The sequence below is a fragment of the Heptranchias perlo genome, unplaced genomic scaffold (assembly GCF_035084215.1).
Source record: "Heptranchias perlo isolate sHepPer1 unplaced genomic scaffold, sHepPer1.hap1 HAP1_SCAFFOLD_248, whole genome shotgun sequence".
NCBI classification, from domain to species: domain Eukaryota; kingdom Metazoa; phylum Chordata; class Chondrichthyes; order Hexanchiformes; family Hexanchidae; genus Heptranchias; species Heptranchias perlo.
The window spans coordinates 161,335-187,860 of record NW_027139260.1 but is presented as its reverse complement, the minus strand read 5'-3'; the positions used below and the strand labels follow the sequence as shown (position 1 = coordinate 187,860).

Here is a 26,526-nt window from a genome sequence, read left to right as displayed (position 1 = left end):
CAGGGACCTCAGGATCACACGGGGTTCGAGGAGCCTGAAACCTTCCACAACATTCTCCACCTGACAGTAAGTGACTCGCACTGAGGGCTGGCTCCTCATTGGCTGTTAATGGAGTCAGCGTGTGACTGACAGTTGGATGTTGTTGTGTTTGAGTTTCTGATATCACCCAGTCTCAGGTCATGGTCCACAATCACACCCAGAACAACGAGAGCGCACAATGTGCCAGCTCCTGTGTATCTGCAGTTTGATGCGATGTGATTGAGTGAGAATGTGGCGTCTGGTGTCAGTCTCAGCCCAACGAGAGTCAGAGCAAAACATGCAAGCATTTCACATCTGGTAACAGACACAAATACAAACCCCATCCACACAGTGCGCAGGGAGACAGACACAAATACAGACCACATCCACAGTGCACAGGGAGATAGACACAAATACAAACCCCATCCACACAGTGCACAGGGAGACAGACACAAATACAGACCACATCCACAGTGCACAGGGAGACAGACACAAATACAGACCACATCCACAGTGCACAGGGAGATAGACACAAATACAAACCCCATCCGCACAGTGCGCAGGGAGACAGACACAAATACAGACCACATCCACAGTGCACAGGGAGATAGACACAAATACAAACCCCATCCACACAGTGCGCAGGGAGACAGACACAAATACAGACCCCATCCACAGTACACAGGGAGATAGACACAAATACAAACCCCATCCACACAGTGCACAGGGAGACAGACACAAATACAGACCCCATCCACACAGTGCACAGGGAGACAGAAACAAACACAAATCCCATCCACACAGTGCACAGGGAGACAGACACAAAGACAAACCCCATCCACACAGTGCACAGTGAGACAGACACAAACACAAACCCCATCCACACAGTGCGCAGGGAGACAGAAACAAACACAAATCCCATCCACACAGTGCACAGTGAGACAGACACAAACACAAACCCCATCCACACAGTGCACAGGGAGACAGACACAAACACAAGCCCCATCCACACACTGTGCAGGGAGACAGACACAAACACAAACCCCATCCACACAGTGCACAGGGAGACAGAAACAAACACAAACCCCATCCACACAGTGCGCAGGGAGACAGAAACAAACACAAACCCCATCCACACAGTGCACAGGGAGACAGACACAAACACAAATCCCATCCACACAGTGCACAGGGAGACAGACACAAACACAAACCCCATCCACACAGTGCGCTGGGAGACAGAAACAAACACAAACCCCATCCACACAGTGCACAGGGAGACAGACACAAACACAAACCCCATCCACACAGTGCGCAGGGAGACAGACACAAACACAAACCCCATCCACACACTGTGCAGGGAGACAGACACAAACACAAACCCCATCCACACAGTGCGCTGGGAGACAGAAACAAACACAAACCCCATCCACACAGTGCACAGGGAGACAGACACAAACACAAACCCCATCCACACAGTGCGCAGGGAGACAGACACAAACACAAACCCCATCCACACACTGTGCAGGGAGACAGACACAAACACAAACCCCATCCACACAGTGCGCAGGGAGACAGAAACAAACACAAACCCCATCCACACAGTGCGCAGGGAGACAGAAACAAACACAAACCCCATCCACACAGTGCACAGGGAGACAGACACAAACACAAACCCCATCCACACACTGTGCAGGGATACAGACACAAACACAAACCCCATCCACACAGTGCACAGGGAGACAGAAACAAACACAAACCCCATCCACACAGTGCGTAGGGAGACAGACACAAACACAAACCCCATCCACACACTGTGCAGGGAGACAGACACAAACACAAACCCCATCCACACAGTGCGTAGGGAGACAGAAACAAACACAAACCCCATCCACACAGTGCGCAGGGAGACAGACACAAACACAAACCCCATCCACACAGTGCACAGGGAGACAGACACAAACACAAACCCCATCCACACACTGTGCAGGGAGACAGACACAAACACAAACCCCATCCACACAGTGCACAGGGAGACAGAAATAAACACAAACCCCATCCACACAGTGCGTCGGGAGACAGACACAAACACAAACCCCATCCACACACTGTGCAGGGGGACAGACACAAACACAAACCCCATCCACACAGTGCGTAGGGAGACAGAAACAAACACAAACCCCATCCACACACTGTGCAGGGAGACAGACACAAACACAAACCCCATCCACACAGTGCGTAGGGAGACAGAAACAAACACAAACCCCATCCACACAGTGCGTAGGGAGACAGAAACAAACACAAACCCCATCCACACACTGTGCAGGGAGACAGACACAAACACAAACCCCATCCACACAGTGCGTAGGGAGACAGAAACAAACACAAACCCCAATCACACAGTGCGTAGGGAGACAGAAACAAACACAAACCCCATCCACACACTGTGCAGGGAGACAGACACAAACACAAACCCCATCCACACAGTGCGTAGGGAGACAGAAACAAACACAAACCCCAATCACACAGTGCGCAGGGAGACAGAAACAAACACAGACCCCATCCACACAGTGCGTAGGGAGACAGAAACAAACACAAACCCCATCCACACAGTGCGTAGGGAGACAGAAACAAACACAAACCCCAATCACACAGTGCGTAGGGAGACAGAAACAAACACAAACCCCATCCACACAGTGCGTAGGGAGACAGAAACAAACACAAACCCCATCCACACAGTGCGTAGGGAGACAGAAACAAACACAAACCCCATCCACACAGTGCACAGGGAGACAGACACAAACACAAACCCCATCCACACAGTGCGTAGGGAGACAGAAACAAACACAATCCCCATCCACACACTGTGCAGGGAGACAGACACAAACACAAACCCCATCCACACAGTGCGTAGGGAGACAGACACAAACACAAACCCCATCCACACAGTGCACAGGGAGACAGAAACAAACACAAACCCCATCCACACAGTGCACAGGGAGACAGACACAAACACAAACCCCATCCACACAGTGCACAGGGAGACAGAAACAAACACAGACCCCATCCACACAGTGCGTAGGGAGACAGAAACAAACACAAACCCCATCCACACAGTGCGCAGGGAGACAGACACAAACACAAACCCCATCCACACAGCGTGCATACTGAGACAGAAACAAATACAAACCCCATCCACACAGCGTGCATACTGAGACAGACACAAACACAAACCCCATCCTCACACACCACCACCATCTTTCCGGATGCTCCAGGAAATGGGCATCCCATGGATATTACTGCAGGAAATTGGGATTGAGACAGGAGGGTCGAGATTACTCCTCCCACCTCATTCCCTTCGCACCGCTGGGCCGAAGCCTATTTAAAGCCCTGCTCCACCCCTCGGGGAAGCTCTGGTGATCCCAGGGCTCGTTATGCTGGCTCTGCATCCTCTTTCTCTTTACCCTTATATCTGGGGAAATAGGAATAGGCTTTCCCTGGGGGAAATAAGGCCGATTGTGTTTTCTATTCTAAATCCCAATGTGGAATCTGTATTTTCTTTGCCAGTCCCTCAGGGTCGAGGATGACTTGCTTCCACTCTGAGAGGGTGGGTTCTGCGGTGGCTGAATAGTCCAATCCTGGAGCCGCAGACTCTGCCACAGGTGGGGCAGGTCGTGTTTAATAAGGCGGGTGGGTGAGACCCTCTGGATTCTGTGCGCTCTTTCCGCTGCTTACACTTGGCCTCCATGTGCTCCACTCGGTGACGCTCGAGGTGATTGGTGCCTTCGCGGATGCTTCTTCTCCAGTTTGGGCATTCTGGGCAAGCGATTCCCACGTGTCGGTTGGGATGTTGCATTTTTTTAGGGAGGCTTTGAGCGTTTCCTCTGCTCTCCTAGTGATCACCTGCCATTGCGGAGCTCGGTGTAGAGCACTTGTTTTGGGAATCTTGTGTCGGGCATGCGGACAATGTGGCCCACCCATCGCAGCTGGTTGAGCGTGACCAGTACCTCAATACTGGGGATATTAGCCTGGGAGAGAACGCTCACGTTGGTACACCTATCCTGCCAGTGGATTTGCAGGATTTTGCGGAGGCAACATTGGTGATATCTCTCCAGGGATTTGAGGTGTGTGCTGTACATTGTCCGTGTTTCTGATGTGTACAGGAGGGCGGGGACCAATGCTGCTCTGTGGACCATGAGCTTGGTGCTGGATTTGAGGTCTTGGTTGTCGAACACTCTGTTCCTCAGGCGTCCGAAGGCTACACTGGCACATTGGAGTCGATGAAGAATTTCATCGTCGATGTCTGCTCACGCCGAGAGGAGGCTCCCGAGGAATGGGAAATGATCCACACTGTCCAGAGGCTCACCGTGGATCTTGATGGTCGGGGGACAGTGTTGTGTGGCAGGAGTGAGCTGGTAGAGGACCTTTGTTGTCCGGATGTTTAGCCTGAGGCCCATTCTCTAATATGCCTCGGTGAATGCGTCGATGATGGTTTGTAGCTCGGCCTCTGAGTGTGCGCACACACAGGCATCGTCTGTGTACTGCAGCCCGATGACAGAGGTTGGGGTGGTCTTGGTTCTGGCCTGGAGGCGTCGAAGGTTGAACAGTTTGTCCTGTAGGTTAGCTCCATTCCGGCGGGGAGCTTCATGGTGATGGGGTGGAGTGTTACAGTGAGGAAGATGGAGAAGAGCGTTGGTGCGATGACACAGCCCTGCTTGACCCCAGTTTGCACTCGTATTGGGTCTGTGGTGGATCCGTTGGTGAGGATCACGGCTTGTATGTCATCATGGAGCAGGCAGAGAATGGTGACGAATTTCTGCGGGCAGCCGAGTTTAAGGAGGATGTATTAGTTTAAGGCAAAAAGGTAATCTTCCCCTCTTTTTAATCACATGCACGTTGAATTGAGATCTGCCATTCACAGCTAAGGTTTATAAAATGCCTCAATTAATTCACCTTTGGGCTGCCCCACATACCCCAGTCTCAGTTATATTGATAGTTACACAAGACAAACCAATCACAGCGGGGCTGCAGTGAATATGAAGTGTAATTGTCACCTACTAAATAAAGTCAGACACAGAGATGCATTAATTACCATTGCTTTATTTAATATCCACAGAGACACCATTCCATCTCAAGGTCACGCTTTGTGGTCTATTATTACCAACGGACAGAATCTAAGGAATTCACGTATAATCAGATAGTGTAGAATTAGCTGGGGTTTTGTTTAATAACAATATAACAGGCAAGGTTAGCAAGGTTCAGAAAAAACAAATTTGCATTAATATAGCGCCTTTCACAACCTCAGGATCTCCCAAAGCGTTTTACAGCCAATGAAGTACTTTGGAAGTGTAGTCACTGTTGTAATGTAGGAAACATGGCAGCCAATTTTCGCACAGCAAGATCCCACAAACAGCAATGAGATAATGACCAGATAATCTGTTTCAGTGATGTTGGTTGAGGGATCAATATAGGTCAGGGCACGAGGGAGAACTCCCCTGCTCTTCTTCGAAATAGTGCCATGGGATCTTTTACATCCACCTGAGAGGGCAGACGGGGCCTCGGTTTAACATTTCATCCAAAAGCACTCCCTCAGTAATACACTGAAGTGTCAGCCTAGATTATGTGCTCACTTCTCTGGAGTGGGACCTGAACTCAAAACCTTCTGACTCAGAGACAAGAGGGCCATCACTGAGCCAAGGCTGACAATTTGTGTAATGGTGTGCACCTGGTGCAGTGTGTACATGAGCTCAGTACAGTGTACACTAAATGCTCTGTGTTACCCAGTTAATGACAGTGTGTCAGGGTCTGTACATGGTGCAGTGTGTACATGAGCTCAGTACAGTGTACACTAAATGCTCTGTGTTACCCAGTTAATGACACTGTGTCAGGGTCTGTACATGGTGCAGTGTGTACATGAGCTCAGTACAGTGTACACTAAATGCTCTGTGTTACCCAGTTAATGACACTGTGTCAGGGTCTGTACTTGGTGCAGTGTATACATGAGCTCAGTACAGTGTACACTAAATGCTCTGTGTTACCCAGTTAATTACACTGTGTCAGGGTCTGTACTTGGTGCAGTGTATACATGAGCTCAGTACAGTGTACACTAAATGCTCTGTGTTACCCAGTTAATGACAGCGTGTCAGGGTGTGTTCCTGTTCGATATTCCCTGTGGCTGATATAGAAGTTTTATATTGATTCAGTTCTGTTTTTTAGACTTGTTGCTTACTTCCGATTTAAACCTCACGCCTGGTTTCACTTCTCTACGAGCTCCTTCTCCCTGTCTCTACTGGTTACAGTGGGAATCTGAATTGCGAGGAGGTAGTTTCACTTCAAGAGGCTGTAAGAAGTGTTGATCTTGACACTCAATCTTGTTCTCCAGATTTACTCCAGCTTTAAATCTGCTATATTTAAAACTCTGCCTAATCTTGTAAGTAAATTTGAGCTTTTGAAAACATTGGCTGGGAATTTCCTCCGATCTGCCTGCATTCCACCATTGCAAGCCTGTTTACACATAAACAGGGGCCCTGATTTGAATCCCCGATGGGAACGGGATTGGTGGGAGATTAAAATCAGCACAGCATCCGTACACCCCAAGCTCCCACCCGCTTCCGTTTTAACTCCCGGGTATGGGAGGCACCGGGGGTAGCCACCGCAGGCAGGAGAGGACCGCCGTGGGCAGGAGGTACCCACCGTGGGCAGGAGGTACCCGCCGCGGGCAGGAGGGGGCCACCGTGGGCAGGAGGTACCCACCGTGGGCAGGAGGTACCCGCCACGGGCAGGAGGTACCCGCCGCGGGCAGGAGGTACCCGCCGCGGGCAGGAGGTACCCACCGTGGGCAGGAGGTACCCACCGCGGGCAGGAGGGGGCCACCGCGGGCAGGAGAGGACCGCCACGGGCAGGAGGTACCCACCGCGGGCAGGAGGTACCCACCGCGGGCAGGAGAGGACCGCCACGGGCAGGAGAGGGATGCCGAGGGGAGGAGAGGGATGCCGTGGGCAGGAGAGGGATGCCGAGGGGAGGAGGGGGATGCCGAGGGGAGGAGAGGGATGCCGAGGGGAGGAGAGGGATGCCGTGGGGAGGAGAGGGATGCCGAGGGGAGGAGAGGGATGCCGTTGGGAGGAGAGGGATGCCGTGGGGAGGAGGGGGATGCCGAGGGGAGGAGGGGGATGCCGTGGGGAGGAGAGGGATGACGTGGGGAGGAGGGGGATGCCGAGGGGAGGAGAGGGATGCCGAGGGGAGGAGAGGGATGCCGTGGGGAGGAGAGGGATGCCGAGGGGAGGAGGGGGATGCCGTGGGGAGGAGAGGGATGCCGCGGGGAGTAGAGGGATGCCGAGGGGAGGAGAGGGATGCCGTGGGCAGGAGGGGGATGCCGAGGGGAGGAGGGGGATGCCGTGGGCAGGAGGGGGATGCCGAGGGGAGGAGGGGGATGCCGAGGGGAGGAGGGGGATGCCGAGGGGAGGAGAGGGATGCCGAGGGGAGGAGGGCGATGCCGTGGGGAGGAGAGGGATGCCGAGGGGAGGAGGGGGATGCCGAGGGGAGGAGAGGGATGCCGTGGGCAGGAGAGGGATGCCGAGGGGAGGAGAGGGATGCCGAGGGGAGGAGGGGGATGCCGTGGGGAGGAGAGGAATGCCGAGGGGAGGAGGGGGATGCCGAGGGGAGGAGAGGGATGCCGTGGGGAGGAGAGGGATGCCGTGGGGAGGAGAGGGATGCCGAGGGGAGGAGAGGGATGCCGAGGGGAGGAGGGGGATGCCGAGGGGAGGAGAGGGATGCCGAGGGGAGGAGAGGGATGCCGAGGGGAGGAGAGGGATGCCGAGGGGAGGAGGGGGATGCCGAGGGGAGGAGAGGGATGCCGTGGGCAGGAGAGGGATGCCGAGGGGAGGAGGGGGATGCCGAGGGGAGGAGAGGGATGCCGAGGGGAGGAGGGGGATGCCGAGGGGAGGAGAGGGATGCCGTGGGGAGGAGAGGGATGCCGAGGGGAGGAGGGGGATGCCGAGGGGAGGAGGGGGATGCCGTGGGGAGGAGAGGGATGCCGTGGGGAGGAGAGGGATGCCGAGGGGAGGAGAGGGATGCCGAGGGGAGGAGAGGGATGCCGAGGGGAGGAGAGGGATGCCGTGGGGAGGAGGGGGATGCCGAGGGGAGGAGAGGGATGCCGTGGGGAGGAGGGGGATGCCGAGGGGAGGAGGGGGATGCCGAGGGGAGGAGGGGGATGCCGAGGGCAGGAGGGGGATGCCGTGGGGAGGAGAGGGATGCCGAGGGGAGGAGGGGGATGCCGAGGGGAGGAGGGGGATGCCGAGAGGAGGAGAGGGATGCCGAGGGGAGGAGGGGGATGCCGTGGGGAGGAGAGGGATGCCGAGGGGAGGAGGGGGATGCCGAGGGGAGGAGAGGGATGCCGAGGGGAGGAGAGGGATGCCGAGGGCAGGAGAGGGATGCCGTGGGCAGGAGGGGGATGCCGTGGGGAGGAGAGGGATGCCGTGGGGTGGAGAGGGATGCCGAGGGGAGGAGAGGGATGCCGAGGGGAGGAGAGGGATGCCGTGGGGAGGAGGGGGATGCCGAGGGGAGGAGGGGGATGCCGTGCGGAGGAGGGGGATGCCGTGGGGTGGAGAGGGATGCCGAGGGGAGGAGAGGGATGCCGTGGGGAGGAGGGGGATGCCGAGGGGAGGAGAGGGATGCCGAGGGGAGGAGAGGGATGCCGAGGGGAGGAGGGGGATGCCGAGGGGAGGAGAGGGATGCCGAGGGGAGGAGGGGGATGCCGAGGGGAGGAGAGGGATGCCGTGGGGAGGAGAGGGATGCCGTGGGGAGGAGGGGGATGCCGAGGGGAGGAGAGGGATGCCGTGGGGAGGAGAGGGATGCCGTGGGGAGGAGGGGGATGCCGAGGGGAGGAGAGGGATGCCGTGGGGAGGAGGGGGATGCCGAGGGGAGGAGGGGGATGCCGAGGGGAGGAGAGGGATGCCGAGGGCAGGAGGGGGATGCAGAGGGGAGGAGGGGGATGCCGAGGTGAGGAGGGGGATGCCGAGTGGAGGAGAGGGATGCCGTGGGGAGGAGGGGGATGCCGAGGGGAGGAGAGGAATGCCGAGGGGAGGAGAGGGATGCCGAGGGGAGGAGGGGGATGCCGAGGGGAGGAGAGGGATGCCGAGGGCAGGAGAGGGATGCCGAGGGGAGGAGAGGGATGCCGTGGGGAGGAGGGGGATGCCGAGGGGAGGAGAGGGATGCCGTGGGGAGGAGGGGGATGCCGAGGGGAGGAGGGGGATGCCGAGGGGAGGAGAGGGATGCCGAGGGGAGGAGGGGGATGCCGAGGGGAGGAGGGGGATGCCGAGGGGAGGAGAGGGATGCCGAGGGGAGGAGGGGGATGCCGAGGGGAGGAGAGGGATGCCGAGGGGAGGAGGGGGATGCCGAGGGGAGGAGAGGGATGCCGTGGGGAGGAGAGGGATGCCGAGGGGAGGAGGGGGATGCCGAGGGGAGGAGAGGGATGCCGAGGGGAGGAGGGGGATGCCGAGGGGAGGAGAGGGATGCCGAGGGGAGGAGAGGGATGCCGAGGGGAGGAGGGGGATGCCGAGGGGAGGAGAGGGATGCCGAGGGGAGGAGGGGGATGCCGTGGGGAGGAGAGGGATGCCGAGGGGAGGAGGGGGATGCCGAGGGGAGGAGAGGGATGCCGTGGGGAGGAGAGGGATGCCGAGGGGAGGAGGGGGATGCCGAGGGGAGGAGAGGGATGCCGAGGGGAGGAGGGGGATGCCGAGGGGAGGAGAGGGATGCCGAGGGGAGGAGAGGGATGCCGAGGGGAGGAGAGGGATGCCGAGGGGAGGAGAGGGATGCCGTGGGCAGGAGAGGAATGCCGAGGGGAGGAGGGGGATGCCGTGGGCAGGAGAGGGATGCCGAGGGGAGGAGAGGGATGCCGAGGGGAGGAGAGGGATGCCGAGGGGAGGAGAGGGATGCCGAGGGGAGGAGAGGGATGCCGAGGGGAGTAGAGGGATGCCGAGGGGAGGAGAGGGATGCCGTGGGCAGGAGAGTGATGCCGAGGGGAGGAGAGGGATGCCGAGGGGAGGAGAGGGATGCCGAGGGGAGGAGAGGGATGCCGTGGGCAGGAGAGGAATGCCGAGGGGAGGAGGGGGATGCCGAGGGGAGGAGAGGGATGCCGAGGGGAGGAGAGGGATGCCGTGGGGAGGAGGGGGATGCCGAGGGGAGGAGAGGGATGCCGAGGGGAGGAGAGGGATGCCGAGGGCAGGAGAGGGATGCCGAGGGGAGGAGAGGGATGCCGAGGGGAGGAGAGGGATGCCGAGGGCAGGAGAGGAATGCCGAGGGGAGGAGGGGGATGCCGAGGGGAGGAGAGGGATGCCGAGGGGAGGAGAGGGATGCCGAGGGCAGGAGAGGGATGCCGAGGGGAGGAGAGGGATGCCGAGGGGAGGAGAGGGATGCCGTGGGGAGGAGGGGGATGCCGTGGGCAGGAGAGGGATGCCGAGGGGAGGAGGGGGATGCCGAGGGGAGGAGAGGGATGCCGAGGGGAGGAGAGGGATGCCGAGGGGAGGAGAGGGATGCCGAGGGGAGGAGAGGGATGCCGAGGGGAGGAGGGGGTTGCCGAGGGGAGGAGAGGGATGCCGAGGGGAGGAGAGGGATGCCGAGGGGAGGAGAGGGATGCCGAGGGGAGGAGGGGGATGCCGAGGGCAGGAGAGGGATGCCGTGGGGTGGAGAGGGATGCCGAGGGGAGGAGAGGGATGCCGAGGGGAGGAGGGGGATGCCGTGGGCAGGAGAGGGATGCCGAGTGGAGGAGGGGGATGCCGAGGGCAGGAGAGGGATGCCGTGGGGAGGAGAGGGATGCCGAGGGGAGGAGAGGGATGCCGAGGGGAGGAGAGGGATGCCGAGGGGAGGAGGGGGATGCCGAGGGGAGGAGGGGGATGCCGAGGGGAGGAGAGGGATGCCGAGGGGAGGAGAGGGATGCCGTGGGGAGGAGAGGGATGCCGTGGGGAGGAGAGGGATGCCGAGGGGAGGAGGGGGATGCCGAGGGGAGGAGAGGGATGCCGTGGGGAGGAGAGGGATGCCGAGGGGAGGAGGGGGATGCCGAGGGGAGGAGAGGGATGCCGTGGGGAGGAGGGGGATGCCGAGGGGAGGAGGGGGATGCCGAGGGCAGGAGAGGGATGCCGTGGTGAGGAGAGGGATGCCGTGGGGAGGAGAGGGATGCCGTGGGGAGGAGAGGGATGCCGAGGGGAGGAGGGGGATGCCGTGGGGAGGAGGGGGATGCCGAGGGCAGGAGGGGGATGCCGAGGGGAGGAGGGGGATGCCGAGGGGAGGAGAGGGATGCCGAGGGCAGGAGAGGGATGCCGTGGTGAGGAGAGGGATGCCGTGGGGAGGAGAGGGATGCCGTGGGGAGGAGAGGGATGCCGAGGGGAGGAGGGGGATGCCGTGGGGAGGAGGGGGATGCCGAGGGGAGGAGAGGGATGCCGAGGGGAGGAGAGGGATGCCGTGGGGAGGAGGGGGATGCCGAGGGGAGGAGGGGGATGCCGATGGGAGGAGAGGGATGCCGAGGGGAGGAGGGGGATGCCGAGGGCAGGAGAGGGATGCCGAGGGGAGGAGAGGGCCGCAGCAATATACATAAGTCGGGATCCTCTGATGCAGTTAGGACCCCAATGCCGTTTTAACTTGGGATCACACAAGTGGCGCTGAGTGCCAGAACCACCAGTACAACCTGGTGACCAACAGGAGTGGGGCCAGAAGAGGCCCAGGAAGATACGTAGTTCTCACTGTTTTAAGCTTTCCTTGTGGACGAGGAGTGGGAGCCCCTATCCCAGGCTTCCCACCCCCTCCTTCGAACGCAATCCCCTCTGCCCCCCTCCCCCACCCCACCCCACTTATCTCAGTGCCCGTCCCCTCGAGTTCCCAATAGCAGCCTCCTGCCGTGTGAAATCCCACTCCCGTCCGCTGGCCAGGCGGTGATTCAGTGCAAATCGTAATTCGGTCCAGGTGTCGAAATCTCTCCAGGCCTAACGTGAGCTTGCTGCTCGCCCAGCCCCCAAGCCCGCACTCAGGCCCCGGGTTAAAATCAGGACTGGGTTTGTGCCGGTGAAGTTACGGTGGCAGAGAGCAGCTCCCAGGAAATTCCCAGCCCTTATTTTCTTTTTTTAACAGCTCGATGATGGTTTCCAGAAACAAAACTCACCAACAATCTGAGATCTGCTGCTTTGATTTTGTCCCTTGCAAAGATTTCACAGTCTGACAGTGAACAGTGTTAGTGATAAACTGTACACTGGAATTTATGTACGATTCCCCTGTGTCTTCAGTCTATTGGATGGAGCTACATATTTAGATTTCATAAACTAAAACAACTATTGAGTTTTTTTACACATAAGGGGGGATTTTCCAAGTCCTCGCCTGTGGTGAGGGACCTCACACACTGAAAATACAGATCAGAAAATCGCCAGCTCATGGCTTTCTCATGCACCATTGCAGCCTGCAAGGTTCCTCATGATTTAGAGAGAGATGGGGGAGAGAGAGGGCATGAGAGGTTGGGGTGAGGGGTAAGGGAGAGAGGGAGTGTGGTGGGAGTGAGAGGCAGGAAGAAGGAGAACGGGGAGAGGGAGGGCATGAGAGAGAGGTTGGGGTGAGGGAGAGACAGGGTAAGGGAGAGAGGGAGTGAGGGAGAGAGAGGAGTGGAGAGGGAGAGCGGGGAGAGAGAGGGGGTGAGAGAGAGGAGTGGAGAGGGAGAGCGGGGAGAGAGGGGGGGTGAGAGAGGTGGAGTGAGGCAGTAGGGAGAGAGGGGGAGAGAGTGGTAGGAATGAGAGGGAGGTGGGGAGAGAGAGAGAGATGGGTGTGAGGGAGTGGTGTGATAGGGAGATAGGGAGAGAGAGAGAGATGTGGGTGTGAGCGGTGGAGAGAGGGAGAGAAGGGGTGCGAGGGGTGGGGTGAGAGAGGTAGGGGTGAGAGTGAAATAGGGGGAGAGGGGATGAGAGGGGTGGGGTGAGTAAGGTGGGGGTGAGAGTGAAGTGAGAAGAGAGGGAAGAGGAAGAGGGGGTGAGAAGACGATAGGGACAGAGACAGACTGGGTGAGAGGGAGGTGGAGTGAGACAGGGTGAGAGGAGTGGGGGTGAGTGAATTGGGGAAAGAGTCAGACGTGGGTGAGAAAGGGGGTGAAAGGGAAGTGGGGCGAGACGGTGAGAGGGATGGGGTTGAGTGAATTGGGGGGAGAGTCAGATGTGGGGAGTGTGATTATCTTCGTGCTAACAGTTCAAAATACAAGTTGAATTTTGAAGCCAACTGATGAACTCATCTGTGTTTTGATGATTGAAAAAGACAAGTTCCAGAGGTTCCAGAGGTTCCCATTTGTGGACCAGAAGGAGAGACAGAGTTTCGATATCTGCACTCCCAGCCTGGGATTGTTCAACAGCTAAAAGGACAACACCAATCTGAGGAGTGCTGACATGGGGAAGTCTGGTCAGTGACTTTTCTCATTCCAATCTGATTTATTATTTAAATGAGTAAATTGAATTTTGAAAGCAAATAAAGCCCCTGTGTGAGAAGCAGATAAGAAGGAACGGTAACAGATTGAGGCTGAGGGAGTCTTTTACCACCCCCCCCCCCTTTGTGGGGAAAGTGTGATGCGGGGTGGTGAACATGTAGACAAGCTGACATTGTGAGAGGGGGCAACACCTACAGCTCCCATCGCATGGGCCTGGGCCTGGGCCTCATCACTCCCACTGATCAGTGGAAGAGCAGACTGCAGAAGATTAGTGTCTCCTTCAAAGCCCCTGTTCAAGGTGGACACCACACCCGTCACTGTGGAACCCAGAGTCTTCCACTAAAGCTGCAAATGGTGCTGGTATGAACACCTAGGAACATAGGAACAGGAGGAGGCCATTCAGCCCCTCGAGCCTGTTCTGCCATTCAATGAGATCATGGCTGATCTGTATCCTAACTCTATTTACCCACCTAGGCTCCATATCCAAATCCCTTGGTTAGCAAATATCTATCAGTCTCAGATTTAAAATGATTCATTGAGCGAGCATCAACTGCTTTTAGTGGGAGAGGGTTCCACACTTCTACCACCCTTTACATGAAGAAGTGTTTCCTAATTTCTCTCCTGAATGGCCTGGCTCTGATTTTAAGGTTATGTCCCCTAGTCCTGGACTCCCCCCACCAACGGAAAAGATTTCTCTCTATCCACACTATCGATCCCTTTCAAAATCCTGAAAGCCTCAATCAAATCACCCCTTAACCTTCTATATTCCAGGGAATACAGACCTAGTTTATGTAATCTCTCCTCATAATCTAACCCTTGGATCCCTGGTCACATTCCGGTGAATCTGCGCTGCACTCCTTCCAAGGCCAATATATCCTTTCTAGTTGCTTCCTTCCAATTTGAGTACATACCCATTAACCCTACTCTCTGTCTTCTACCCCCTAACCAATCTCCTAACCAGGTCAATAATTTGCCTCAATTCCATGAGCTTTAATTTTAGCTAGAGTTTCTTATGTGGAACCTTATCGAATGCCTTCTGGAAGTCCATATAAACTACATCCATCGACATTCCCCTGTCCACTATTTTAGTTACTTCCTCAACAAAGTCCAGTTAGTTTCTTTAGACATGACCTACCCTTTACAAATCCATGTTTTCTCTCTCTCTAATCAGCACAAATTTCTCTAAGTGCTCAGTCACAGTCCTTAATAATAGATTCCAATACCTTCCCGACAACAGATGTTAGACTAACAGCTTTACAATTTCCTGATTTCTTTCACCTTTCTTAAATAATGGAGATGTGAGGATCTGTCTGCAGTGTCCCTGGAAATGATCTGATCACACAATCAATAGAATGGCCTTAGGGGCAGCCATTGCTGCTCTAGAGAAGCTCTCAATGTGGGTGGAGGAGGGGTCAAAACATGGCAGTGATCTCACACTCCCGCAGACAGTCAGACACAGGGTGTTAAAAATAATCGTTCCAGAAAGTGGTTTCCAGCTGCAGAAATTCTCCACAGTCTTCAGGCTCAGACAGTCTCACTTCCCCCCGTCTCAGCTGGTCCTGGAAACAGCTGTGCCTTATTCCTCTCACACCAACTTACTCTGAGTGCAAAACCAGTGTAAAAACAGGAAATTCAGGGGCAGTGCCACTGGCCCTTATTTAAATATATTTAAATGTATTTAAATTAGTTGGGTGTGGACTGAGCGAGTGGGTCACAGGAAGGACTAAACTGTGTTTCGAAACTCAGGAGGAGTAATCTTGGGTCATCGAATCACCGTAAACGGTTTCGTCCCCATTTTACCAGCCAATCAACTGAGTTGCTCCAAAACGCCAAAATTGGCCATGGAATTTCAGGGCCACAGAAATGACAGCACCCAAGGAGGCCATTAGGTCCATTGGAGTACAGGTTCAATGGGCCGAATGGCCTCCTTCTACAGCCATCTTCTCAACCTCATCTTCAAAAGCCTCTTCAATATCTAACTCTTCAACCATTCCTCCCCGTACTCTTCCAACCTCTCCTCAGTGCCCAATCCCAACGCCCCCCCCCCCCATTGCAAACAATCTCGGGGGTGAATCCTCTCGGAGTTTCTCCCACTCCACTGCCGTAACTTTGGCCGAAGTTCGGTGAACGGGGTTTCCACCGATGATCCGGTGACGGAGCGGGAGGAACCCTGAGGAAATTCAGCCCCTTGAGATGTTTCACTGTGTTAAAGGCTCTGTATCAGTGTGAGTTGGGGTTTCCTAATGAGATTAGTGCTCCTGCTCCCTGGTCAAACCCAATATAATAAGAGTGAAATGTGCTGAAAAAATCAAACTATTTCAGACTGTCACAAATAAATTCCAGTCAACAACTAGTGACACATACCTGCTCCATGTCCCATTGGTTAATAGTGGAGATGGGGAGGAGTTATTATTGAGGATGTTCACAGTTTCTTGCTTTGTTCAGCCAGTTTCTAACATGGTTGAACCACATCCAGGGACTTTCCAGTTATCACTTCCTTAAAACTATTTAACAGTTCCTTCCCAGTACAATGTGGATTGTTAGTTAGTCATTTAAAACTGGTTTCACAATCTGTGCAGCAAAGGTGGCTTCGTTAACCGTTTATAAAATAAAACAAAGATGACTAGCAATCTTAAAAAGACAAGTCTAAAGGCATTGAGTCTGAATGCGCAGAGCATTCGCAATAAGGTGGATGAATTAATAGCACAGATAGATATTAACAGTAATGATATAGTTGCGATTACGGAGACATGGCTGCAAGGATGGGAACTAAACATGCAGGGGTATTCAATATTTAGGAAGGACAGGCAAAAAGGGAAAGGAGGTGGGGTAGCGTTGTTAGTAAAGGAGGAAATCAATGCAATAGTGAGGAAGGATATTGGCTCGGAAAATCACAATGTGGAATCTGTATGGGTGGAGCTAAAAAACACCAAGGGGCAGAAAATGTTGGTGGGGGTTGTCTATAGGCCCCCAAACAGTAGTGGAGATGTAGGGGAGGGCATTAAACAGGAAATTAGAGATGCATGCAAGAAGGGTACAATTATAATCATGGGTGAATTTAATCTACATATAGATTGGTCAAACCAAATTAGTAATAATACTGTGGGGGAGGAATTCCTGGAGTGCGTACGTGATGGTTTTCTAGACCAATACATTGAGGAACCAACTAGAGAACAGGCGATCCTAGACTGGGTATTGTGCAATGAGAAAGGATTAATTAACAATCTTGTTGTGCGGAGTCCCTTAGGGAAGAGCAACCATAACATGATAGAATTCCTCATTAAGATGGAGAGTGAAGTAGTTGAATCCGAAACTAGGGTCCTGAATCTAAATAAAGAAAATTATGAAAGTATGAGGTGCGAGTTGGCTATGATAGATTGGGGAACTTTACTAAAAGGGATGACGGTGGATAGGCAATGGCTAATATTTAAAGAACATGTGCAGGAATTACAACAATTATTCATTTCTGTCTGGCACAAAAATAAAACAGGAAAGGTGGCTCAACCATGGATTACAAAAGAAATTAGGGATAGCATTAGATCCAAAGAGGAGACATATAAAATTGCCAGAAAAAGTGGCAAGCCTGAGGATTGGGAGCAGTTCTGAATTCAGCAAAGGAGGACAAAGAGATTGATTCAGAGAGGAAAAATAGAGTATGAGAGTAAACTAGCAGGGAACATAAAAACTGACTGTAAAAGCTTCTATAAATATGTCAAGAGAAAAAGATTAGTGAAGACAAATGTAGGTCCCTTACAGACAGAAATGGGGGAAATTATAATGGGGGACAAAGAAATGGCAGAACAATTAAACACATACTTTGGTTTTGTCTTCACAAAGGAGGATACAAATAACCTCCCAGAAATGTTAGGGAACCAAGGGTCCAGTGAGAGGGAGGAACTGAAGAAGCCAGTATTAGTAAAAAAAAAATAGTGCTAGGGAAATTAATGGGGCTAAAGGCTGACAAATCGCCAGGGCCTGATAATCTACATCCCAGAGTACTAAAGGAAGTGGCCCTGGAATTAGTGGATGCATTGGTGATCATCTTCCAAAATTCTATAGATTCTGGAACAGTTGCTACAGATTGGAGGGTGGCAAATGTAACCCCACTATTTAAAAAAGGAGGGAGAGAAAAAACAGGAAATTACAGACCAGTTAACCTAACATCAGTAGTGGGGAAAATGCAAGAGTCTATTATAGAAGATGTGATAACAGAACACTTGGAAGGCATTAACGGGATTGGACAAAGTCAGCATGGGTTTATGAAAGGGAAATCGTGCTTAACAAATCTACTGGAGATTTTTGAGGATGAAACTAGTAGAATAGATAAGGGAGAACCTGTGGATGTGGTGTATTTGGATTTTCAGAAGGCTTTTGATAAGGTCCCACACAAGAGGTTAGTGTGCAAAATTAAAGCACATGGGATTGGGGGGAATATACTGGCATGGATTGAGAATTGGTTGACAGGAAACAGAGAGTAGGAATAAATGGGTATTTTTCCAGGTGGCAGGAAGTGACTAGTGGGACCGCAGGGATCAGTGCACGGGCCCCAGCTATTCACAATATATATCAATGATTTGGATGAGGGAATTAAATATAACATTTCCAAGTTTGCAGATGACACAAAGCTGGGGTGGAATGTGAGCTGTAAGGAGGATGCCATGGGAAAAACCTACTTGACCTCGTCCTCACCAATCTACCTGTCGCAGATGCATCTGTCCATGACAGTATTGTGACCACCGCACAGTCCTTGTGGAGACGAAGTCCCGTCTTCGCACCGAGGACACCATCCAATGTGTTGTGTGGCACTATCACCATGCTAAATGGAATAGATTCAGAACAGATCCAGCAGCTCAAAACTGGGCATCCATGAGGCGCTGTGGGCCATCAGCAGCAGCAGAATTTTATTCCAGCACAATCTGTAACCTCATGACCCGGCATATTCCTCACTCTACCATTACCAACAAGCCAGGGCATCAACCCTGGTTCAATGAGGAGTGTAGAAGAGCATACCAGGAGCAGCACCAGGCGTACCTAAAAATGCCAACCTGGTGAAGATACAACACAGGACTACATGCATGCTAAACAGCGGAAGTACCATGCGAAAGACAGAGCTAAGCGATTCCACAACCAACCACAGCCACATCCAGTCGTGAATGGTGATGGACAATTAAACATCCAACGGGAGGAGAAGGCTCTGTAAACATCCCCATCCTCAATAATGGCAGAGTCCAGCATGTGAGTGCAAAAGACAAGGCTGAAGCGTTTGCAACCATTTTCAGCCAGAAGTGCCGAGTGGATGATCCATCTCGGCCTCCTCCCGATATCCCCACCATCACAGAAGCCAGTCTTCAGCCAATTCAATTCACTCCACATGATATCAAGAAACAGCTGAGTGCACTGGATACAGCAAAGGCTATGGGCCCCGACAACATCCCGGCTGTAGTGCTGAAGGCTTGCGCTCCAGAACGAGCCGTGCCTCTAGCCAAGCTGCTTCAGTACAGCTACAACACTGGCATCTACCCGACAATGTGGAAAATTGCCCAGGTATGTCTTGTCCACAAAAAGCAGGACAAATCCAATCCGGCCAGTTACCGCCCCATCAGTCTGCTCTCAATCATTAGCAAAGTGATGGAAGGTGTCGTCGACAGTGCTATCAAGCGGCACTTACTCACCAATAACCTGCTCACCGATGCTTAGTTTGGGATCCGCCAGGACCACTCGGCTCCAGACCTCATTACAGCCTTGGTCCAAACATGGACAAAAGAGCTGAATTACAGAGGTGAGGTGAGAGTGACTGCCCTTGATTTCAAGGCAGCATTTGACTGAGTGTGGCACCAAGGAGCCCGAGTAAAATTGAAGTCAATGGGAATCAGGGGGAAAACTCTCCAGTGGCTGGAGTCATACCTAGCACAAAGGAAGATGGTAGTGGTTGTTGGAGGCCAAACATCTCAGCCCCAGGACATTGCTGCAGGACTTCCTCAGGGCAGTGTCCGAGGCCCAACCATCTTCAGCTGCTTCATCAATGACCTTCCCTCCATCATAAGGTCAGAAATGGGGATGTTCGCTGATGGTTTCACAGTGTTCAGTTCCATTCATAACCCCTCAGATAATGAAGCAGTCCGTGCCCACATGCAGCAAGACCTGGACATGGGCTGATAAGTGACAAGTAACATTCGTGCTAGACAAGTGCCAGGCAATGACCATCTCCAACAAGAGAGAATCTAACCACCTCCCCTTGACATTCAATGGCATTACCATCGCCGAATCCCCCACCATCAACATCCTGGGGGTCACCATTGACCAGAAAGTTAACTGAACCAGCCACATAAATACTGTGGCTACAAGAGCAGGTCAGAGGCTGGGTATTCTGCGGTGAGTGACTCACCTCCTGACTCCCCAAAGCCTTTCCACCATCTACAAGGCACAAGTCAGGAGTGTGATGGAATACTCTCCACTTGCCTGGATGAGTGCAACTTCAACAACACTGAAGAAGCTCGACACCATCCAGGACAAAGCAGCCTGCTTGATTGGCACCCCATCCACCATCCTAAACATTCACTCCCTTCACCACCGGCGCACAGTGGCTGCAGTGTGTACCATCCACAGGATGCACTGCAGCAACTCGCCAAGGCTTCTTCGACAGCACCTCCCAAACCAACGACCTCTACCACCTAGAAGGACAAGGGCAGCAGGCACATGGGAACAACACCACCTGCATGTTCCCCTCCAAGTCACACACCATCCTGACTTGGAAATATATCGCCGTTCCTTCATCATTGCTGGGTCAAAATCCTGGAACTCCCTTCCTGACAGCACTGTGGGAGAACCTTCACCACACGGATTGCAGCGGTTCAAGAAGGCGGCTCACCTCCATCTTGTCAAGGAAATTAGGGATGGGTAATAAATGCTGGCCTTGGCAGCAACACCCACATCCCATGAACAAATAAAAAACGAGGCTCCAATGTGATTTAGACAAGTTGGGTGAGTGGGCAAGAACATGGCAGATGCAGTATAACGTGGATAAATATCCACTTTGGTTGTAAAAACAGAAAGGCAGATTATTATCTGAACGGTGATAGATTGGGAAAATGGGAGGTGCAACGAGACCTGGGCGTCCTTGTACACCAGTCGCTGAAAGCGAGCATTCAGGTGCAGCAAGCAGTTAGGAAGGTGAATGGTATGTTGGCCTCCATTGCAAGAGGATTTGAGTACAGAAGCAGGGATGTCTTAATGCAATTGTATGGGGCCTTGGTGAGACCACATCTGGAGTATTGTTTGCAGTTTTGGTCTCTTTATCTGAGGAAGGATGTCTTTGCCATGGAGGGAGTGCAACAAAGGTTTATCAGACTGATTCCTGGGATGGCAGGACTGACGTATGAGGAGAGATTGGGTCGACTAGGCCTATATTCACTTGAGTTTAGAAGAATGAGAGGATATCTCATTGAAACATATAAAATTCTAACAGGGCTAGACAGACTGGATGCAGGGAGGATGTTCCCGATGGCTGGGGAGTCCAGAACCAGGGGTCACAGTCTCAGGATACGGGGTATTCCATTTAGAACTGAGATGAGGAGAAATTTCTTCACTCAGAGGGTAGTGAACCTGTGGAATTCTCTGCCACAGAAGGCAGTGGAGGCCAAGTCATTAGATGTATTCAAGAAGGAGATCGATATATTTCTAATGCTAAAGGGATCCAGGGATATGGGGAAAAAGTGGGAACATGGTACTGAGTTAGACGATCAGCCATGATCATTTTGAATGGCAGAGCAGGCCCGAAGGGCCGAATGGCCTACCCTTGCTCCTATTTTCTATGTTTCTATAGCCCAGTGTTTCCTTCAGGAGAACTTTAAACCAGTCAGATCTTTGATTCCCTGCAATCCCCCATCCTGATCTCTACCCTGCGATCTGTACATTTTAAAGAGTGAGCCCTCTCTCCTTGTCTATGCCTCCTTCAGTCTAGTCTCATACTTGAATAGATTATAAATCATTCCCAGCACTTGTTCCCTGTGATTCCATCCGTCCCAAAGAGCCTGAAGAGCAGGTTTCAGACATCTGTAGAATCCCTACTGGAATATTACATTCCCAATCTTCAAATCCCAAATCCCAATTCTAGCTCCTTAATGTTGATTCCCTCAAACATGAACTGGCCCTGGAGTTCCCACCCAGATATCAGTACAATCTGGATGGATTGACCGAAATAGCGCAAAAGATCGTGGAATTTCAAAGGGAAGTGGGTTACGCCCATAACCATTTACCCCGAGTTTCTGGGATCTTTTACACTGGTTCAAAGGTCAATTTGCCCGAAGCAGTCCCTGCCCACACGCCCCCAGGCCGGAATGATGAGCTTCCATCGATTGTGCCCGTTCGGGGGTGCCCATCACATTGTGCCCAGAATCTCGGGCACTGTCACCCGTGGGTCACATTAATCCACCGTTAATGAGCTGCAGCCTCTGTGACCCGCAGTCAATTGAAGCCTCACTCAGGTCTGTTTCTCAAACTGATGCTGCAATTACTTTAAATCACTTTCAATTCAGTTTAAATGAGTTCAGGTTCAGTCAGTTGACCTGCTCTTGGGTCATGAGAGCTGTGAGCAGCAGTCAATTCAAACCAATGATTGGCCTGTTCCTTCAGCTGCAGCAATAACTTGAACACATTTTCAGTATAAATGAGTTTAATTCGATAATCTTGAGACCCCATTGGCCCTGTTCCAGTCTCTAACTGATTACAATCGATGACGCTCCTCCATTGTGCTGATTGATGGGAAATTTTATTTTCAGGCTTATGGAGAAGAGTTTGAGCAGAAACTTGGATGTAATTTCACCTCAGCAAAACCCCGGCAATTTCCAGCACATCTTGAGAGTATTTTCCTGATTGCTCCTCGAGCGGAAACTCCAGGTCTTAATGTTTTCCCAAGATATTCTTCTCACTAATTTGAAGAAAATGAAGAGGAATCGTTAATTAGCTGCTGATTCATGTCACTGCTGTTAATGGGGCAAGATAACGGCTGGGTTTGTTCAAATAACAAGTGTTTCAGCATGTCCATCGTCACTTGTTTAATGAATTTCATGATATTAGGATGTGATAATCGCATTGTTTTATTGTGAATGAGTAAAGGTGGCACTTTAAACAATGTAAAACAGATGAATTCGGAAAAACAGTATGAATCTTCTTTAACCGGAATCCTGACCCTTGGTCCAGCCCAGTCCTGTACCTCAGATACAATCCAAGGACCGATGGACCCCTGCTCCCCTTTAATTCCCCCACCCTAATCTCAAGCCCAATCACTCATCAATCGGAGCAGCAAATCTTAAAGAGGGCGTACACCATCAACGTACCTGACCTGAGAGGACTTTGTTCCTGTCTGTGCTCGTGTTTCCGATTGGTTTGTTTGAACAGTGTCATCATGAAAAATAAACTGAGTAATATGGTCATAAAACATCAGGGCGATCAATGAGAACCATAGCGATACAGCTGTTAATATAGGACACTGTCTGGGAGGTGAGGGAGAGATAGTGGTGAGGGAGGTCTGGGGGTGAGAGAGGTCGGGGTGAAAGAGAATCGGGAATGAGGGAGGGTTTGTGAGGGCTGCGGGTGAGAATGAGTTGGGGAGAGAAAGTGGGAGAGAGAGGGGTTTGACAGGAAGATATGGGAGATAGAGAGGGGTGGGGTGAGAGGGATGGGAGTGAGGGAGAGGGGTGAGAGGGGTGGGGATGAGAGGGGTGGGGGTGAGGGAGAGGAATGAGAGGGGCAGGGGTGAGAGGTCTGGGGGCGAGAGGGGTGGGGGTGAGAGGGGGGTGGGTGAGAGGGGTGGGGATGAGGGAGAGGGGTGAGAGAGAGGGGTGAGAGAGAGGGGTGAGAGGGGTGGGGGTGAGAGAGAGGGGTGAGCGGGGTGAGGGAGAGGAGGGAGAGGGGTGGGGGTGAGGGAGAGGGGTGGGGGTGACGGAGAGGGGTGAGCGGGGTGAGGGAGAGGAGGGAGAGGGGTGGGGGTGAGGGAGAGGGGTGGGGGTGACGGAGAGGGGTGAGAGGGGCAGGGGTGGGGGTGAGGGAGAGGGGTGGGGGTGACGGAGAGGGGTGAGAGGGGCAGGGGTGAGAGGTCTGGGGGTGAGAGGGGTGAGGGGTGGGGGTGAGGGAGAGGGGTGGGGGTGAGTGGTGAGAGGGGTGGGGGTGAGAGAGAGGGGTGAGGGAGAGGGGTGGGGGAGAGGGCTGGGTGGGGGTGAGTGGGGTGGGGGTGAGTGGGGTGGGGGTGAGGAGAGGTGTGATAGGGGTGGGGGTGAGAGGGTTGGGGTTGAGGGAGAGGGGTGGGGTGGGGGTGAGGGAGAGGGCTGGGTGGGGGTGAGGGAGAGGGGTGGGGGTGGGGGAGAGGGCTGGGTGGGGTTGAGTGGGGTGGGGGTGAGAGGGTGGGGTGAGAGGGTGGGGGTGAGGGACAGGGGTGGGGGTGAGGGAGAGGGGTGGGGGTGAGGGAGAGGGAGAGGGCTGGGTGGGGGTGAGGGAGAGGGGTGAGGGAGAGGGCTGGGTGGGGGTGAGGGCTGGGTGGGGGTGAGGGGGTGGGGTGGGGGTGAGGGAGAGGGCTGGGTGGGGGTGAGGGAGAGGGGTGGGGGTGAGGGAGAGGGGTGGGTGGGGGTGAGGGAGAGGGCTGGGTGGGGGTGAGGGAGAGGGCTGGGTGGGGGTGAGATGGGTGGGGGCGAGGGAGAGGGCTGGGTGGGGGTGAGGGAGAGGGGTGGGGTGGGGGTGAGGGAGATGGCTGGGTGGGGGTGAGATGGGTGGGGGTGAGGGAGAGGGCTGGGTGGGGTGAGAGGGGTGGGGGTGAGGAGAGGGGTGAGAGGCGTGGGGTGAGATGGGTGGGGGTGAGGGAGAGGGCTGAGAGTGAGTTGTGGAAAGAGACAGTCATGGGGAGTGTGAATATCTTCTTGCAAATTGTTTAATTTTCCAAATAAATACAATTTGAACTTTGAAGCCATTTAATGATCTCATCTGGAAAAAGTATCACAGTACCGTAGTATGTTAATTGTAAACAATTTTACAACACCAAGTTATAGTCCAGCAATTTTATTTTAAATTCACAAGCTTTCGGAGATTTTCTCCTTCCTCAGGCAAAGGAGAACATTTGCCTGAGGAAGGAGAAAATCTCCGAAAGCTTGTGAATTTAAAATAAAATTGCTGGACTATAACTTGGTGTTGTAAAATTGTTTACAGTAGTATGTTAAGGCATAGAAAGAGGCCATTCGGCCTATTGTGTCTGTGCTGGCTCTTTGAAAGAGCTATCCAATTAGTCCCACTCCCCTGCTCTTTTCCCATGGCCCTGTAAATTTACCCACTTCGTGTATTTATCCAATTCCCTTTTGAAAGTTATTATTGAATCTGCTTCCACCGCCCTTTCAGGCAGTGAATTCCAGATCATAACAACTCGCTGCGTAAAAAATGTTTCCTCATCTCACCTCTGGTTCTTTTACCAATCACCTTAAATCTGTGTCCTCTGGTTACCGACCCTCCTGCCACTGGAAGCAGTTTCTCTTTATTTACTCTATTAAAACCCCTCATGACTTTCAACACCTCGATCAAATCTCCCCTTAACCTTCTCTGTTCTGATTCCAGCCCCAGCCTCTCCAGAGTGGTGGGGGTGAGGGTGAGTCTCGATTTCAGACTGTCAGAAATACATTCCAGTCAACAACTAGTGACACATACCTGCTCCATGTCCCATTGGTTAATAGTGGAGATGGGGAGGAGTTATTATTGAGGATGTTCACAGTTTCTTGCTTTGTTCAGCCAGTTTCTAACATGGTTGAACCACATCCAGGGACTTTCCAGTTATCACTTCCTTAAAACTATTTAACAGTTCCTTCCCAGTACGATGTGGATTGTTCGTTGGTCATTTAAAACTGGTTTCACAATCTGTGCAGCAAAGGTGGCTTCGTTAACCGTTTATAGTCCAGTGTTTCCTTCAGGAGAACTTTAAACCAGTCAGATCTTTGATTCCCTGCAATCCCCCATCCTGATCCCTACCCTGCGATCTCTACATTTTAAAGAGTGAGCCCTCTCTCCTTGTCTCTGCCTCCTTCAGTCTAGTCTCATACTTCAATAGATTATAAATCATTCCCAGCACTTGTTCCCTGTGATTCCATCCATCCCAAAGAGCCTGAAGAGCAGGTTTTCAGACATCTGTAGGATTCCCACTGGAATATTACATTCCCAATCTTCAAATCCCAAATCCCAATTCTAGCTCCTTAATGTTGATTCCCTCAAACATTAACTAACATGACATTTGGAACAGTTGTTACATGGAAGGAGGTTTGTGGCAGGATGCCTCAATTTGTAATTCTCTCATCTTTGAATTGGACAGTTATTAATTTTATCAGAAAGACAAACACTTTTAAAATGTCTGGGGAAGATTAGGCATCTGGGCTGTGTTGAAGGGGATGTAATCCATGACAAAACACATTGTGTTGTGGGGATGAGACACATCCCTCTCATCCCTCCCCATTGATTGTTGACGAGGTCCAATCCACATACTGAGGTTTCTGGACTGACACTGCAGCGTAGTGCAGCCTAGCACAAAGGAAGATGGTAGTGGTTGTTGGAGGCCAATCATCTCAGCCCCAGGACATTGCTGCAGGAGTTCCTCAGGGCAGTGTCCTAGGCCCAACCATCTTCAGCTGCTTCATCAATGACCTTCCCTCCATCATAAGGTCAGAAATGGGGATGTTCGCTGATGACTGCACAGTGTTCAGTTCCATTCGCAACCCCTCAGATAATGAAGCAGTCCGAGCCCGCATGCAGCAAGACCTGGACAACATCCAGGCTTGGGCTGATAAGTGGCAAGTAACATTCGCACCAGATAAGTGCCAGGCAATGACCATCTCCAACAAGAGAGAATCTAACCACCTCCCCTTGACATTCAACAGCATTACCATCACCGAATCCCCACCATCAACATCCTGGGGTTCACCACTGACCAGAAACTTAACTGGACCAGCCACATAACTACTGTGGCTACAAGAGCAGGTCAGAGGCTGGGTATTCTGTGGCGAGTGGCTCACCTCCTGACTCCCCAAAGCCTTTCCACCATCTAC

At 53.0% G+C, this 26,526-nt stretch overlaps 1 long non-coding RNA gene across 1 annotated transcript; it reads left to right on the top strand.

The window, feature by feature from the left end:
- LOC137310382 (uncharacterized) lies at positions 1-22,962 on the top strand. Its single transcript, XR_010960063.1, has 3 exons — positions 1-66; positions 13,294-13,434; positions 22,237-22,962. It is a non-coding gene; the product is annotated as an uncharacterized lncRNA (long non-coding RNA).
- The last annotated feature ends 3,564 nt before the right edge of the window (positions 22,963-26,526 follow it).